Source organism: Triticum urartu, chromosome 6A (assembly GCF_056163025.1).
Source record: "Triticum urartu cultivar PI428250 chromosome 6A, HENAU_Tu73, whole genome shotgun sequence".
NCBI lineage: Eukaryota > Viridiplantae > Streptophyta > Magnoliopsida > Poales > Poaceae > Triticum > Triticum urartu.
In genome coordinates this window covers 579,996,513-580,015,610 of record NC_141878.1, presented here as the reverse complement: position 1 = coordinate 580,015,610, position 19,098 = coordinate 579,996,513, and positions in this window count along the sequence as shown.

Below are 19,098 nucleotides of genomic sequence, written 5' to 3'. Positions count from 1 at the left end.
CTAACACTCACGCAATATTTATGGGTATGAAGTTTTAATCAGACACAAAGAAAGATAGGGGCTTATAGTTTTGCCTCCCAACCTTTTACCTCAAGGGTAATGTCAACAATAATAGTTCATGAAAACTCACATCCAATTAGCTATATATATATGGATCTTTCCAACACATTGTGCTTGCCAAAGGATAAAATGTAAAAAAGGAAAGGTGAAGATCACCAAGACTTTTGTATGAAGTATAAGACAAGAATAAAAGATAGGCCTTCCACGGAGGGAAGCAGAGGTTTTCATATGCTTTTATGGTTGGATGCACACAATCTTAATGCGAAAGAGCGTCACTTTATATTGCCACTTGTGATATGGACCTTTATTATGCAGTCTATCGCTTTTATTTCTTCCACATCACAAGATCGTATAAAGCTTATTTTCTCCACACTAATAAATCATACATATTTAGAGAGAAATTTTTATTGCTTGCAACGATGACAACTTACTTGAAGGATCTTACTCAATTCATAGGTAGATATGGTGGACTCTCATGGCAAAACTGGGTTTAAGGATATTTAGAAGCACAAGTAGTATCTCTACTTGGTGCAAAGAACTTGGCTAGCATGAGAGGGAAAGGCAAGCTCAACATGGTGGATGATCCATGACAATATAATTTATTTCAGATGTAAGAAAACATAACCCATTACGTCGTCTTCCTTGTCCAACATCAACTCTTTAGCATGTGATATTTTAATGAGTGCTCACAATCATAAAAGATGTCCAAGATAGTATATTTATATGTGAGAACCTCTCTTTCTTTATTACTTCCTATTAATTGCAACAATGACCAAAACTATGCTTGTCAACTTTCAACAACTTTTATTCATCATACTCTTTATATGTGAAGTCATTACTCTCCATAAGATCCATAAGATCTCTATATTTCTTTTTATTCTTTCTCTTTTATTTTTATTCTCTCAAGATCATAGCAAGATAACCAAGCCCTTGACTCAACACTAATCTTTATTATATAACTCACGGACTCAATTACATAGGAGGATCATAAAGAAAAACTCAAAACTAGATCATACTAAAACTTTATTCTACTAGATCAAAATATTACCAAAAGGATCGAACTAAGAAAAATGGTAAAGATAAAGGTGTGATGGTGATACGATACCGGTGCACTCCCCCAAGCTTGACAGTTGCCAAGGGGAGTGCCCATACCAGATACTCAGTTCTTCTTTGTTGGTGAAGAAGGTGTTTGTGATGATGGATAATCGCACATCGAGCGTAGGAGATCCTCCAATTTGCGGATAATGCCCTTGAGTGCGATGATATGCTCCTTCAACAAAATATTTTCACTTGTGAGATACTTGTTTTGAATGCGAGCTAATTCAATCATCTTGAAAGCTTCAATCTCCGTTGGAGTAAAGAGATTGTGAGGAGGTTGAAGGATGTCTTCTTCTACTACTGCCGGCACTTGATCTCCCATGGCCTTCTTGATCCCATCATCCTTGTTGATCTCTCCGGGCTCTTCTCTCTTCAGCTCTATCTTCATTAGCCAAGCATCGTTGCCCTCATTGTTGGAGGAGGGAGACGACATGATGCCTGGCCTTGACAACCCTGGCAGAAAATAGCTCGAAACAAAAACATGAGATATTTGCGTGATATGGTGGTCAAAACCTTCGGGAGATTATATAATGAATTTTTACAGACCAAAAGAAGTATCGTGCAAGAAAATGGAGTCCCGAGAGCACAAGAGGCAGGGGGCGCGCCCAGGGGGGTAGGGCGCGCCCTCCACCCTCATGGAAGCCTCGTGTCCTTCCCGGACTGCTTCTTATTTTCCTATTTTCTTAAATATTCCAAAACGGAGAAAAATTGCTATTAGAACTGTTTTGGAGTCGGTTTACTTACTGTACCTCATACCTATTCCTTTTCGGAGTCTGAAACGTTCTGGAAGTGTCCTTTATGTATTCCTCCGGGTTACAGTTTCGATAACATTAGTTTCAACATTTATAGGATTACCTGAGATATAATGTTTGATTCTTTGACCGTTCACCACCCTTGGATTTGTGCCTTCGAAGTTGTTGATTTTTATGGCACCGGAGCGATAGACCTACTCGATAACGTAAGGACCTTCCCATTTAGAGAGGAGTTTTCCTACAAAAAACCTTAAATGAGAGTTGTATAATAATACATAATCACCTACATTAAACTCACGTTTTTGTATCCTTTTGTCATGCCATCTTTTAACTTTTTCTTTAAACAGTTTGGCATTCTCGTAGGCCTGGATTCTCCATTCATCAAGTGAGCTAATGTCAAAAAGCCTCTTCTCACCGGCAAGTTTGAAATCATAATTGCCCAATATGCCTTGTGTTCTAGTTCTATAGGTAAGTGACATGCTTTTCCATAAACCATTTTATACGGAGACATACCCATAGGATTTCTATATGCAGTTCTATAAGCCCATAATGCATCATCAAGTTTCTTTGACTAATTCTTTCTAGATCTATTAACAGTCTTTTGCAAAATTAATTTAAGCTCTCTATTACTCAATTCTACTTGGCCACTATACTATGGATGATATGGAGATGCAATTCTATGATTAACATCATACTTAGCAAGCATTTTACGAAAGGCACCATGAATAAAATGTGAACCACCATCAGTCATTAAGTATCTAGGGACTCCAAACCTCAGAAAAATAACTTCTTTAAGCTTCTTAATAGAGGTGTTATGATCAACACTACTAGTTGGAATAGCTTCTACCCACTTAGTAACGTAATCAATAGCAACTAAAATATGTGTATACCCATTAGAGGTAGGAAACGGTCCCATATAATCAAAGCCCCCAAATCAAATGGTTCAATAACAAGTGAATAATTCATAGGCATTTCTTGACGTCTACTAATATTATCAATTCTTTGACATTCATCACAAGACAAGACAAACTTACGGGCATCCTTGAAGAGAGTAGGCCAATAAAAACCGGATTGCAATACCTTATGTGCAGTTCTATCTCCAGCATGGTGTCCTCCATACGCCTCAGAATGACACTTGCGTAGGATCTGTTCTTGCTCATGCTCAGGTACACAATGTCTAATAACACCATCTATTCCTTCTTTATAAAGGTGTGGGTCATCCCAAAAGTAATGTCTTAAGTCATAGAAGAACTTTTTCTTTTGTTGGTATGTGAAACTAGGTGGTATAAATTTAGCAACAATATAATTAACATAATCAACATACCATAGAGCAGTACGAGAATCATTTATGACAGCTAATTGTTCATCAGGAAAGCTATCATCAATAGGTAGTGGGTCATCAAGAACATTCTCTAACCTAGACAAGTTGTCTGCAACGGGGTTCTCAGCCCCCTTTCTATTAATAATATGCAAATCGAATTCTTGTAGCAAGAGAACCCATCTAATAAGTCTAGGTTTAGCATCTTTCTTTTCCATAAGATATTTAATAGAAGCATGATCGGTGTGAACAGTTACTTTAGAATCAACAATACAAGGTCTGAACTTATCACAAGCAAATACAACTGCTAAAAATTCTTTTTCAGTAGTAGCGTAATTTCTCCGGGCACTATCCAGAGTCTTACTAGCATATTGGATAACATTTAATTTCTTATCAACCCTTTGTCCTAAAACAGCCCCTACAACATAATCACTAGCATCACACATAATTTCAAAGGGTAAATTCCAATCAGGAGGCTGAACAATAGGTGCAGAAATCAAAGCTTTCTTAAGTATTTCAAATGCTTCTACACAATCATCATCAAAGACAAAAGGAACATCTTTTTGTAAGAGATTAGTTAGAGGCCTGGAGATTTTTGAGAAATCCTTAATGAACCTCCTAAAAAACCGGCATGACCAAGGAAACCTCTTATACCTTTGATGTCCTTAGGACACGACATATTTTCAATAGCATAAACTTTAGCTTTATCAACTTCAATACCTATTTTAGAAATTTTATGCCCCAAGACAATACCTTCATTAACAATAAAGTGGCACTTCTCCCAATTCAAGACAAGATTAGTTTCTTTACATCTCTGCAAAACTCGATCAAGGTTGCTTAAGCAATCATCAAAAGAAGTTCCATAAACGGAGAAATCATCCATGAAAAGCTCAACAATCTTTTCAGAAAAGTCAGAGAATATAGCAGTCATACATCTTTGAAAGGTAGCAGGTGCATTGCATAAACCAAAAGGCATACGTCTATAAGCAAAAGTACCGAAAGGGCAAGTAAAAGTGGTCTTTTCTTGATCCTCTTTTGACACAGGTATTTGAGAGAAACCAGAATAACCATCTAGAAAGCAAAAATGTGTATGTTTGGATAGTCTTTCTAGCATTTGATCAATAAAAGGTAAAGGGTAATGATCCTTTTTAGTAGCTTTATTTAATTTGCGGAAATCAATTACCATTCTATAACCTGTAACAATTCTTTATGGGATCAATTCATCTTTATCATTAGGAACAACAGTAATACCTCCTTTCTTAGGGACACAATGGACATGACTTACCCACTGACTATCAACAATGGGATAAATTATACCTGCCTCCAGAAGCTTTAGTATTTCTTTTCTTACCACTTGTTTCATCTTAGGATTTAACCGTCGCTCGTGATCAACAACCGGTTTCGTGTCTTCCTCCAATTTTATTTCGTGCTGGCATCGAGTGGGACTAATGGCCTTAAGATTATCAATAGTATATCCAATAGCAGCACGATGCTTCTTCAGAGTTTTCAATAATTTCTTTTCTTCATGCTCTGAAAGGTTAGCACTAATAATAATAGGATATATATATTTCTCATCAAGATAGGCATATTTAAGAGTATCAGGTAAAGGTTTAAGCTCAAACACAGGATCACCCTTGGGTGGAGGAGGATCCCCTAGAATTTCACTAGGCAAGTTGTGTTTCAAAATAGGTCCCTGTTTACAGAATACTTCATCTATTTCCATTCTTTCATTCATAAACATATCATTTTCATGGTTGAGCAAATATTGTTCTAAAGGATCACTAGGAGGCACATCAATAGAAGCAAGACCAATAATTTCATATTTACTAGGCAATTCTTTATCATGGGGTTGTCTACGAAATTTAGCAAAATTAAACTCATGAGACATATCCCCCAAAACCAATAGTAACAACATCCTTTTTGTAGTCTATCTTAGCATTAACAGTATTCAAGAAGGGTCTACCAAATATAATGGGGAAAAAGTCATCTTGTGGGGAACCAAGAACAAGAAAATTAGCAGGATATTTAACTTTCCCACACAAGACTTCAACATATCTAACAATCCCCACTGGTGAAATAGTGTCTCTATTGGCAAGCTTAATTGTAACATCAATTTCCGCTATCTGAGCAGGTGCAATATCATGCATAATTTCTTTGTATAAGGAATGAGGTATTGCACTTGCACTAGCACCCATATCACATAAGCCATGATAACAATGATCACCTATTTTAACAAAAATAACATGCATGCCTACAACTGGTCTATGTTTATTTTTAGTATCAGGTCTAGCAATTCTAGCAGCTTCATCACAAAAGTAAATAACATGCCCATCAATATTATCAGCCAAGAGATCTTTAACCATAGCAATACTAGGTTCAACTTTAATTTGCTCAGAGGGTGTAGGTGTTCTAGTATTATAACATTGACTTAAGACTCCCCCAAGCTTGAGTGATGCTTTCTCCTTCGCGAGGCCAAAAATTATATATATATAATTGCAATCACGATGAACAAGATGCATAGGATAAAACTTTTGATGAAATTCCAATTTCAATTGGTTGTAGTTACATGATCCCATATCATCACATAGCCTAAACCATGTCAATGCTTTTCCCTTCAAAGATAAAGGGAACAACTTCTTCTTGATAACATCCTCGGGCATACCTGCAAGCTTAAATAATCCACAAACTTTATCCACATAGATTAGGTGCAAATCGGGATGCAATGTTCCATCTCCTGTAAAAGGATTAGCTAGCAGTTTCTCTATCATACCCGAAGGAATTTCAACGTAAACATTTTCAGTAGGTTGAGGAGCAACTCTTTGCTCTACTAGTCGGGGTGAAGATACCCCGAACAAGCCCCACAAAGGATTATGTTCCATAGTAACAAGTGACAGTAAATTTCAGCACACTATATAAAATTTTTCTTGCCAAATTCCACTTACCAAAGGCGCTTCACTCCCCGGCAACGGCGCCAGAAAAGAGTCTTGATGACCCACAAGTATAGGGGATCTATCGTAGTCCTTTCGATAAGTAAGAGTGTCGAACCCAACGAGGAGCAGAAGGAAATGATAAGCAGTTTTCAGTAAGGTATTCTCTGCAAGCACTGAAATTATCGATAACACATAGTTTTGTGATAAGGTAATTTGTAACGGGTAACAAGTAATAAAAGTAAATAAGGTGCAGCAAGATGACCCAATCCTTTTTGTAGCAAAGGACAAGCCTGGACAAACTCTTATATAAAGGAAAACGCTCCCGAGGACACATGGGAATTATCGTCAAGCTAGTTTTCATCACGTTCCTATGATTCACGTTCGGTACTTTGATAATTTGATATGTGGGTGGACCGGTGCTTGGGTACTGCCCTTCCTTGGACAACCATCCCACTTATGATTAACCCCTATTGCAAGCATCCGCAACTACAAAATAAGTATTAAGGTAAACCTAACCATAGCATGAAACATATGGATCCAAATCAGCCCCTTACGAAGCAACGCATAAACTAGGGTTTAAGCTTCTGTCACTCTAGTAACCCATCATGTACTTATTACTTCGCAATGCCTTCCTCTAGGCCCAAACAATGGTGAAGTGTCATGTAGTCAACGTTCACATGACACCACTAGAGGAAAGACAACATACATCTCATCAAAATATCGAACGAATACCAAATTCACATGACTACTTATAGCAAGACTTCTCCCATGTACTCAGGAACAAACGTAACTACTCACAAATCATATTCATGATCATAATCTAAGGGGTATTAATATGCATAAAGGATATGAACATATGATCGTCCATCGAATAAACCAACTAGCATCAACTACAAGGAGTAATCAACACTACTAGCAACCCACAGGTACCAATCTGAGGCTTTGGGACAAAGATTGGATACAAGAGATGAACTAGGGTTTGAGATGAGATGGTGCTGGTGAAGATGTTGCTACCTCTTGAGCACTGCGTTGGTTTTTCCTTGAAGAGGAAAGGGTGATGCAGTAAAGCAGCGTAAGTATTTCCCTCAGTTTTTGAGAACCAAGGTATCAATCCAGTACGAGACCACGCGTGAGTCACCCCATACCTACACAAACAAATAAGAACCCCACAACCAACACGATAAAGGGGTTGTCAATCCCTTCACGGCCACTTGCAAGAGTGAGATCTGATAGAGATAATAATAATAAGATAAATATTTTTGGTATTTTTATGATATAGATTGAAAGTAAAGATTGCAAAATAAAATAGATTGGAAACTTGTATGATGGAAAATAGACCTGGGGCCATAGGTTTCACTAGTGCTTCTCTCAAGATAGCATAAGTATTACGGTGGGTGAACAAATTACTGTCGAGCAATTGATAGGAAAGCGAATTATTATGAGAATATCTAGGTATGATCATGTATATAGGCATCACGCCCGCGACAAGTAGACCGACTCCTGCCTGCATCTACTAGTATTACTCCACACATCAACCGCTATCCAGCATGCATCTAGAGTATTAAGTTCATAAGAACAGAGTAACGCCTTAAGCAAGATGACATGATGTAGAGGGATAAACTCATGAAATATGATATAAACCCCATCTTTTTATCCTCGATGGCAACAATACAATACGTGTTGTTTCCCCTACTGTCAGTGGGATCGAGCACCATAAGAATGAACCCAAAGCTAAGCACTTCTCCCATTGCAAGAAAGATCAATCTAGTAGGCCAAACCAAACTGATAATTCGAAGAGACTTGCAAAGATAAACCAATCATACATAAAAGAATTTAGAGAAGAATCAAATATTGTTCATAGATAATCTAGATCATAAACCCACAATTCATCGGATCTCGACAAACACACTGTAAAAGAAGATTACATCGAATAGATCTCCAAGAGAATCGAGGAGAACTTTGTATTGAGATCCAAAGAGAGAGAAGAAGCCATCTAGATACTAGATATGGACCCGAAGGTCTTAAGTAAACTACTCACACATCACCGAAGAGGCCATGGAGTTGATGTAGAGACCCTCCGTGATCAATGCCCCCTCTGGCGGAGCTCTGGAAAAGGCCCCAAGATGGGATCTCTCGGGTACAGAAGGTTGCGGCAGTGGAATTAGGTTTTCGTGGTGCTCCTGGATGTTTGCGGGGTACGTGGAATTATATAGGAGGAAAAAGTAGGTCGGTGGAGCAACGAGGGGCCCACGAGGGTGGAAGGCACGCCCCTTGCCTCGTGGCCTCCTCGATTGTTTCTTGACGCCCACTCCAAGTCTCCTGGATCACGTTTGTTGAGAAAATCACGTTCCCAAAGGTTTCATTCCATTTTGTCACAACCCTAGAGTACCTGAGTGAAATAGTTGCATCTGCACTCATGCATCATGTCTAAAATTTCTGAAAGTTGAATTGAGGTTTGTTGAAACCCTCATAAACCAGTTCAAAAATAATCAACATTTAATTCTCATCAAATGAGTCCAAGGAAATGTTCCTGTTATCCTGTGAAAATATTGGTAAGAGGTAAAATTCAAACCAATATTTTTGGAGTCACAGAAATATTTATTATGGGCATTTGAATTAAATCATAATGTATTTGAATTGGCTTTATTTCTGTTATAAAAGAAATACATGCCCAATAATTCTGGAAATTATTGTGGGGCTCTAGAATAATATCTCTAGTCCATACAATAATTTACAGAAGCAAATAAATTTGTTTAGTACTCCTACTAAATCAAAACGAACAAAACAAAAATAGAAAACAGTAATAATTTTTTTAAAAAAGAGGCAGAGGAATTACCTGGGCCGGCCTACCTGGTCCAGCACTATAGCTGGCAGCCCAGCCCAGCAGCGCAGCCCCTGTCGTCTTCTCCACCGCGCCAGGAGGACGAGCGCGTGGCCAGCGCACGCGAGCACGCGCCTAGGCCACCTCCTGCCTCCCTGCTTCCTCCCGCGGCTCCTTGGAGACGCCACGCACCCCCCAGGCCCCTCTCACTCCCTCTTGTGCTCATCCCTTCCTCTGCCGCCCTTTCTCTCCCGCGACCGAATGCCACCGTCGCCGCCGCTCGCTGCCACCGCGTCCACTGGCCGCCCCTCGCCCCGTGACCGTGACCAGAAGCTCCGCCATCGATCACCACGCCCCCCAAGCCAAAGGAAAGGAGCCGGAGGGCTCTGCTTCGTCGCTAGCGTCCTTGTCTTCCTCCTCGGCCGCCATGGATCTTCACCGACGATTCTTCGCCGTCTCTGCCTCCCCGAGCTCGCCGTCTGCTTCTTCCAAACCGCTGTGAGCTGACGCATCGAATCCCCCATCTCTGCCGCTCTCTCGTGCCCTCTATCTTCCTTGCCCGCACGAGCCGAAGCTCGCCGTCACACGGCCTCGTCGCCGTCGTAGCCTGAGCTCAAACCAGTAGGGCCTGAGGATGCTATCGTCCTCCTTGCGCTCCCAGATGACCGTAGAAAGCTTCAGCTTGCTTGCCCGTGCTCCGTAGCCTCCTCCCCGTTGAGCCCGTGTGTGCGCCGCCGCGCGAGGTCGTTGCCGACATCGTTTCCGGCTACCCCGCGCCCTTCTGCCACTTTCAGTGGATGCGCGCGAGTGCGCTCTCCCGCCTGGTGAGCTCGGGTGGTCCTCCCGCAGCCTCCTGAGCGGACACCATCGCGGTTACAGGTCGCCGGCGTTGAACTCTGGCAACGTCGACGTGGCGCCGTCATTAGCACCTAACCACTTGCTAATAACCCCGCTAACCAACCCCACAACCACTGACACGTGGGCCCCACACCCTAATTAACCCGGGTTTTATTTCCTGTTTAGTTTAGATTAACCCAGCGGGACCCACGTGTCAGGGTAGACTGGCTGATGTGGCAGTTGACCAGGGCCACCTGTCAGCGACACTAACTGGCCCTGAGTCACTGACCAGTGGGTCCCATGCGTCAGGTTTGACTCTGGCCGGCCCCATTGACCGCTGACGTCACAGTGACGCAGTGCTGACGCAGTTAATTCTTTTCTAGATTTATTCTTTTTCTGAAAATTCCAGAAAATAGTATAAACTTCTAAAAATCATAGAAATTCAACCTAACTCCAAATGAAATAAGTTATATATGAAAAATTATCAGAAAAATTCAAGGAATATGTTTATGGCATTTTCATGCATATTTGAGCAAGTTAACATTGCTTTTTAGGATAAACTAATTAAATGGCATTTAAAAAAGCACATATGGAGTTTGAATTTGAACCTAGTGTTCGAACCAACTCCATTTAACTTGTTGCTAGTTGCATTAGGCCAATCAACAACATATTGCCATGTCACATTCATGCATCATATTGTTGCATTGCATTGATTGTGTCCTTCTCTGTTTGCCAGTAACCGTCCCCTCTCAGACGATGATGTTTCCGACGACGTCTTCGATGACACCGATGAAGAACTATATTATCTTCAGAAGTGCCAGGCAAGCAAAACCCCCTTGTTCATTCCGATACAATCCCACTCTCTCACTCCTGCTCTCTTTTACTACATTAGGACAACAACGATTCATCTGTTACTTGCTGCTGTAGTTGAACCCCTTATCCTCTGCATGACCCATCATTGCCACAGTAAATAGATGAAACCCACTAGCATGAGTAGGAGTTGTTTGAGCCCTGATGTGCCTACTCATTCGTGCTTGTTTGTCATGCCTGCTATTGCATAGAGTTGTGTCAGGTCTGATTCATCGGGGATGAATCGGTGGTGTGTGAACATGTCCTACTGTGTGTGAGCTAAGTGTGTGAACACGATTTGGTAAAGGTAGCGGTGAGAGGCCATGTAGGAGTACATGGTGGGTTGTCTCATTGAAACCGTCCTCAGAAACTGAGTTCTGTGTCTGTGATCCATGAACAGCTACTACCACTCATTGGGATCCTTAATTGACCCTCTCGGCTTCTTAATCACCCTAGTACTCTATCCAGGAGTTGCAACTAGTTTCTGGTGTTTGTAGGTTATGTGTTGGCGGCCGTGCGTAGCGCTGACCCTAGGGGTGGGCTATGATGCGGTAGATACACCGTGGCACGGTGTACCGGGCGCCCCTTTGGTGTCTCGGGAACCCTGTTCACATCGTTCGGGGCCATATGTGGAAACCTCGGTCGGACTCCCTGCGGATGGAACCTGGATAGGCGATAAACCTGGACTAGAGACTTGAGTGTTTAGGTAGGCCGTGGCCGACACCCTCGTTGGGCTTCCACTTGAAGGTTGCCGAGTACATGTCGTGTAAACGACGGTAAGTGGTGGGAGCGTGTGTGAAGAAGTACACCCCTGCAGGGTTTTCATTATCTATTCGAATACCCGGATTCCTCGTATATGGAAACTTGGACCCCTTGCATAGTTCATAGACAAGTGAAAGTGGATACTCTAAAACTCGCAAGATAAGCGTGAGTGCTATGGATGGCCTTCTCGTAGGGAGACGGGAGCAGATCCATAGTGGTGTATTGATATGGTGAATATGTGGACTCGTGTGCGCCACCTCAAAAGAGTTGCTTGTAGTCGTAGTTCAGGTTAGCCACTGAGTCAAAGCTGGCTTGCTGCAGTTAAACTCCACCCCCCCTTGTTGATACCGATGCATATGTAGTTAGTTCTGATGTAAGTCTTGCTGGGTACATTTGTACTCACGTTTGCCTATTTTATGTTTTGCAGAGAGACGTCAGTCTCGCTAGTAGTTCCGTGTGATCTTCGACGTTTAGCTTGATACCTCAGCTACGATCTTGTGTCCTCGGCAGGATCTGGTAGATAGTTAGGCTTCTTAGCCTTTTTAATTTGTAGATGTCTGTACTCAGACATGTTAAGCTTCCGCATGTGCTTTGATTTGTATGCTATGATTGTTGGGTCATGAGACCCATGTTTGTAATATCTCGCTCCTCAGAGCCTAATGCATAAATACTTGAGTTGTAGAGTTATGTTGTGATGCCATGTTGTATTTACACATATCGAGCATATTGTGTGTATGATTGAAATGCTTGGTATGTGTGGGATCCGACAATCTAGTTGTTTATCCTTGGCAGCCTCTCTTATGGGGAAATGTAGTCTAGTGCTTCCATGAGCCATAGTAGTCCGCTACAGCCCGGTTCACCGGAGTCCTGTTAGCCCAGCACTACTGCTCAGGACACTTGACTGGCCGGCATGTGTTTCACTTTGTTCTTGTGTCTGTCCCTTCGAGGAAATGTCACGCGGTGACATCCGGAGTCCTGCCTAGCCTGCTACAGCCCGGGTTCCTGGGGTCCTGTTAGCCCAGTGCTATAGCCCGAATTCACATGCTGCTGACCGACATGCTCGATGTGATTCATGTATGCCTGTCCCCATAGGTTAGTGCCGCTTTGGGTTCACGACTAGCCATGTCGGCCCAGGTTCTGTGTCATATGGATGCTAGCGACACTATCATATACGTGAGCCAAAAGGCGCAAACGGTCCCGGGCCATGGTAAGGCGACACCTGTGGGAATACCGTGCTTGAGGCTGCAAAGTGATATGAGGTGTTACCAGCTAGATCGATGTGACTTGGAATCGGGGTCCTGAAAGCTTTGGTATCAGAGCCTGACTGCCTGTAGGATTACCAAGCCAAACTGGCCGACGTCGAGTCTAGAAATGCTTTAGTTATGTAAGGGAATTGATTGTGGAAGGGAACGTAAGGCTCTTTTTACTCCTTTACCCTATGCCCTTCTGATCCGAGTCAACCTCTTCTTTTCTACGGGGATTAAGAACTAGGCCTTCTCATCTATCTATCAGGATGACGTGTTACTAATCCATAGACTTATAGAATTGATAGTTTCAAGACTCAGTTTCGTTCCCACTACTTCTGTATGTTGACAGTTGATCTCGGAACCTTGATATTGTGTTGTTGAGTGGTTATGCCACCATTTTGCAGGATGTCTCAAATCTTTTGAGCATTTACAGCCGTTATGCTGTCCGAGTCATCCCAGGTCTCTAACTAGTCTGATGCATTTGCAAATCCCTTCTTCCCGTTTCCGATGTCCTTTTGGGCCAGATTAAGCACACTAACGGTCTGTTGAGGTACTCTACTACCTCGACATATATGTTGGAGCTATTATTATGACCCTAGGTGTTTTAGGGAGTCACCTAGTAATTTAGCAATGCTTTCGTATCCCCAGTGTGATGATTCTGGCCATCATTCTTGAAAGCATCCCATGATGCCATGTAGTGGTAGGTATTCTATTCATGGGTTCTTGAACCCGAGATTCACCCTACTTACCTCATGTTGATAGTGTTTGATAGTTCCTTTACGATATTAGCAACCTTTGCGATAGTCCTCGAGGTCCGTGGTACAACGTTCTTCCAATACCATGAACCAATATGGCAGGAGTTCTCTTGAACCAAAATATTACAATCAGAGTACTCTTGAGGAGTTCTCCATTCTATATTGTGACTCTGCCAGTTCAACATTTCTGCATGGGTTATCCGGAAGAAATAACATGCTAATCCATGCATCCATAACTCAGAAAATTATATGTTCCTGGAGTTGTTCCTCTTCATTTGTATTTCGACTATCATCTATCAATTGATAGTCAGGAGTAATTGTGCATCCGTGTTATCAATGCTTATTATTCTTGTGGTTCGTCAAGCCATTCTATTCCAGAATGACTAGGAGAAACAAGCTCCAATACCTCATCCATTTCTAGGATTGGTTCAAAGCAGTTGTATTCCGCAGATCAAATGCAATCAAGCTTTTGATTCTGTTCTACCCTGAAGTATTACCCACTTTATGTCAAGAATATCGTGGGAATTGCACCATCTCTTATGAATTCTTGATGCAGTGATACTTCGCACCATCATCATTCATTCCTCATTCCTGTGTTGTCGCAACCAGAATGCCGGCAAGTGAACCATGATGTGTGAAATCAATACTCCTAGCAACCATGTTGCTTGGTAGTTAATGGACACTAATATCATTCTTAGCGTGTTGGTTATTGAAACACTATTCTAGGATTGACTGTGCTACCTTGTCCTTATTTCCGATGCACTCTTCGATCAATGAGTTAGGATTGTGTCATTCCTCGCTCTTTTGATCATATCATCTTGCCCTAAAAAGAAAGATTGTTCTCGAGCCTTGTAACATATCGGTGGTTCGTGATTTTCCGAATATCTTCTCGGAAGCATTACCAGGTTGTCCCCTGACCGCTATGTTGAGTTCGTGATCATGTTGGTTTTCCTCCAAACCACCCATTCTCCAAGAATCTGTGTTGGATACCCCTGAGCTAGTTGGTTAAACCAAACAACAACTTGGAGAGTTGGAAGATAAAAGCTTAATCCACTTAGTTCACTTTAAAGGGGATATCTTGTGTGTGTGTGTTGACGAGAGATGATATCTTCATCGATTGTTCCTCGTGATCAGTTGTTGAATCTATCGTCTTATCCAAACCTTGATTTGAGTGTGGGCTATCGTCAAATCAAGTTAGAACCAACGATATTCATAATGTTGTCCTAATCGTGGTTGTTCCTCGAGTATACACCATTACATCCTTTGGTTTGACCAATACTATCACATTGTTCACATAATGGTGGAATTCCAGTGATATGGAAAATTCCGATGAGTTGCTGTTGAGCCCATCAGCAGCATCTTGTCTCCACCATGATTCGTGTTAAACATGAAGCTAGTGTTGGAAACTTTGTAAACGATGCCTTCATGTTCCGTTCATGAAGCATATGTTTGGATGAAAGTAGTGACTTACTCAAAGTTCACGTGCAATCGATGTAAGTTGCCGCCGTGGATTCGAGAAAGTTTGTTGTTGCTTCCTCTGGAATCATCCCAAGTCAGTCATGCATGTGTGAATTATACATTGGTTTGTGAGATTAGCTACCTCCATTCCAAATGTATTTCCTAGCACGCCAAGCCATTGATTGACTTGTTCAAGGATAATAAGTTCTAAGTGCTAGTCCTGAAGGTACCAGACGGATTTGTACAGGATTTCATTATCCTCGATGTTGGTTCCCAACCAGAACTCGGTAGTATTTTATTATAAGACTACCATGTCGTCATGCTTGTCTAGGACAGTGTGTCCACAGGAGTGTAGCAGAACCCGCTCATGTTTTGGAGCTCGCTATCGTAGTTCTTCTCCTGAGAGTATCGCAACGTTATCTCGTCGATTTGTGTTGCAACTTTTCTTTTCAGACATGTGAGTCTGAAGTATCCTGCTTCTAACCAGATCCGAATCTCAGGCAGATATGATGGTTGGAACATTCCCAACATTTGTATTTTGTTCCCAGCTTGCACCCCATCGTGTCAATTTTCCATGGGATGTTCTTCTCAGTAGTTTCTATCCAGGATCATCTTCAAAAGTGGTCCTGTCATGGGTCCCATCCATTTCTGGTGATAAGCAAAAGTCATCCATTGCGTTGTCTTCAACAAGGTAGTCCACATCGTCCATTCTAGTCCGGGTATGCCATTTCTTCGAACTCCTTCAAATGATCGATTGTGATTGTCTTAGGCTGGTATAAAGAGTCTCAATGATTTCTAAATAAAAAGTAATTCTTTTTGCCACTTAAGGGAATAATTCTACGAGTCACCTTTCCTAAGGTGCCCCGTTATGGAATCATAGCAATTAACTCCTCGCTACTCTGACTTCGTCCACCATCTTCTTAGGTGTGGAATTGTTGCCTACCAAATTGAACTTCCGCCATCTGTTTCTTCCATCCCTCTCTATGTGTGTTTTGTGTCTTAGTTCGAGAGATGTTACTACATCTCATTCCGTGAGTTGATCATGATTTGCTTGATCTTCGTGAAGATCGAATCCTGTAGAGCTTCCCTCTCTTTCCCTTGTCGTGTTGGGTGAAGATCTCGAAAGCAAAGATGTCAAGATTAATATGATGCAATGAATCAACATCTTCGAGAAGAGCAGTTGGATCAAGAAGATTGTGTTAGTTGGTGCCCCCTCTGTCTTCTTACCTCATGACCTGAATCTCGGGACGAGATTCTTGTTTAGTAGGGGTGAGTTGTCACAGCTCTAGAGTACCTGAGTGAAATAGTTACATCTGCACTCATGCATCATGTCTAAAATTTCTGAAAGTTGAATTGAGGTTTGTTGAAACCCTCAGAAACCAGTTCAAAAATAATCAACATTTAATTCTCATCAAATGAGTCCAAGGAAATGTTCCTGTTATCCTGTGAAAATATTGGTAAGAGGTAAAATTCAAACCAATATTTTTGGAGTCACAGAAATATCTATTTTGGGCATTTGAATTAAATCATAATGTATTTGAATTGGCTTCATTTCTGTTATAAAAGAAATACATGCCCAATAATTCTGGAAATTATTGTGGGGCTCTAGAATAATATCTCTAGTCCATACAATAATTTACAGAAAAAAATAAATTTGTTTAGTACTCCTACTAAATCAAAACGAACAGAACAAAAATAGAAAACAGTAACAATTTTAAAAAAAGAGGCAGAGGAATTACCTGGGCCGGCCTACCTGGTCTAGCACTGTAGCTGGCAGCCCAGCCCAGCAGCGCAACCCCTGTCATCTTCTCCACCGCGCCAGGAGGACGGGCGCGTGGCCAGTGCATGCGAGCACGCGCCTAGGCCACCTCCTGCCTCCCTGCTTCCTCCCGCGACTCCCTGGAGACGCCACACACCCCCAGGCCCCTCTCACTCCCTCTCATGCTCATCCCTTCCTCTGCCGCCCTTTCTCTCCCGCGACCGAACGCCACCGTTGCCGCCGCTCGCTGCCACCGCCTCCACCGGCCGCCCCTCGCCCCGTGACCGTGACCAGAAGCTCCGCCATCGATCACCACACCCCCAAGCCGAAGGAAAGGAGCCGGAGGGCTCTGTTTCGTCGCTAGCGTCCTCGTCTTCCTCCTCGGCCGCCATGGATCTTCGCCGACGATTCTTCGCCGTCTCCGCCTCCCCGAGCTCACCATCTGCTTCTTCCAAACCGCTGTGAGCTGACGCATCGAATCCCCCATCTCTCCTGCTCTCTCGTGCCCTCTATCTTCCTTGCCCGCACGAGCCGAAGCTCGCCGTCACACGGCCTCGTCGCCGTTGTAGCCTGAGCTCGAACCAGTAGGGCCTGAGGATGCTACCGTCCTCCTTGCGCTCCCAGATGGCCGTAGAAAGCTTCAGCTTGCTCGCCCGTGCTCCGTAGCCTCCTCCCCGTTGAGCCCGTGTGTGCGCCGCCGCGCGAGGTCATCACCGGCATCGTTTCCGGCTACCCCGCGCCCTTCTGCCACTTTCAGTGGATGCGCGTGAGTGCGCTCTCCCGCCTGGTGAGCTCGGGTGGTCCTCCCATGGCCTCCTGAGCGGACACCGCCGCGGTTACAGGTCGCCGGCGTTGAACTACGGCAACGTCGATGTGGCGCCGTCATTAGCACCTAACTACCTGCTAATAACCCCGCTAACCAATCCCACATCCACTGACACGTGGGCCCCACACCCTAATTAAACCCGAGTTTTATTTCCTGTTTAGTTTAGATTAACCCAGCGGGAACCACGCGTCAGGGTTGACTGGCTGACGTGGCAGTTGACCAGGGCCACCTGTCAGTGACACTAACTGGCCCTGAGTCACTGACCAGTGGGTCCCATGCGTCAGGTTTGACTCTGGCCAACCCCGTTGACCGCTGACATCACAGTGACGCAGTTAATTATTTTATAGATTTATTCTTTTTCAGAAAATTCCAGAAAATAGTATAAACTTCTAAAAATCATAGAAATTCAACCGTAACTCCAAATGAAATAAGTTATATATGAAAAATTATCAAAAACATTCAAGGAATCTGTTTATGGAATTTTCATGCATATTTGAGCAAGTTAACATTGCTGTTTAGGACAAACTAATTAAATTGCATTTAAGAAAGCACATATGGAGTTTGAATTTGAACCTAGTGTTCAAACCAACTCCATTTAACTTGTTGCTAGTTGCATTTGGCCAATCAATAGCATATTGCCATGTCACATTCATGCATCATATTGTTGCATTGCATTGATTGTGTCCTTCTCTATTTGCCGGTAACCGTCCCCTCTCAGACGACGATGTTTTCGACGACGTGTTCGATGACACCGATGAAGAACTATATTATCTTCAGAAGTGCCAGGCAAGCAAAACCCCCTTGTCCATTTCGATACAATCCCACTCTCTCGCTCCTGCTCTCTTTTACTGCATTAGGACAACAACGATTCATCTGTTACTTGCTGCGGTAGTTGAACCCCTTATCCTCTGCATGACCCGTCATTGCCACAGTAAATAGATGAAACCCACTAGCATGAGTAGGAGTTGTTTGAGGCCTGATGTGCCTACTCATTCATGCTTGTTTGTCATGCCTGCTATTGCATAGAGTTGTGTCAGGTCTGATTCATCGGGGATGAATCGGAGGTGTGTGAACATGTCCTACTATGTGTGAGCTAAGTGTGTGAACACGATTTGGTAAAGGTAGCGGTGAGAGGCCATGTAGGAGTACATGGTGGGTTGTCTCATTGAAACCGTCCTTAGGAACTGAGTTCTGTGTCTGTGATCCATGAACAGCTACTACCACTCATTGGGATCCTTAATTAACCCTCCCGGCTTCTTAATCACCCTAGTACTCTGTCCAGGAGTTGCAACTAGTTTCTGGTGTTTGTAGTTTATGTGTTGGCGGCCGTGCGTAGCGCTGACCCTAAGGGTGGGCTATGATGCGGTAGATACACCGTGGCACGGTGTACCGGGCGCCCGTTTGGTGTCTCGGGAACCCTGATCACATCGTTCGGGGCCGTATGTGGAAACCTCGGCCGGACTCCCTGCGGATGGAACCTGGATAGGCGATAAACCTGGACTAGAGACTTGAGTGTTTAGGTAGGCCGTGGCCGACACCCTCGTTGGGCTTCCACTTGAAGGTTGCCGAGTACATGTCGTGTAAACGACGGTAAGTGGTGGGAGCGTGTGTGAAGAAGTATACCCC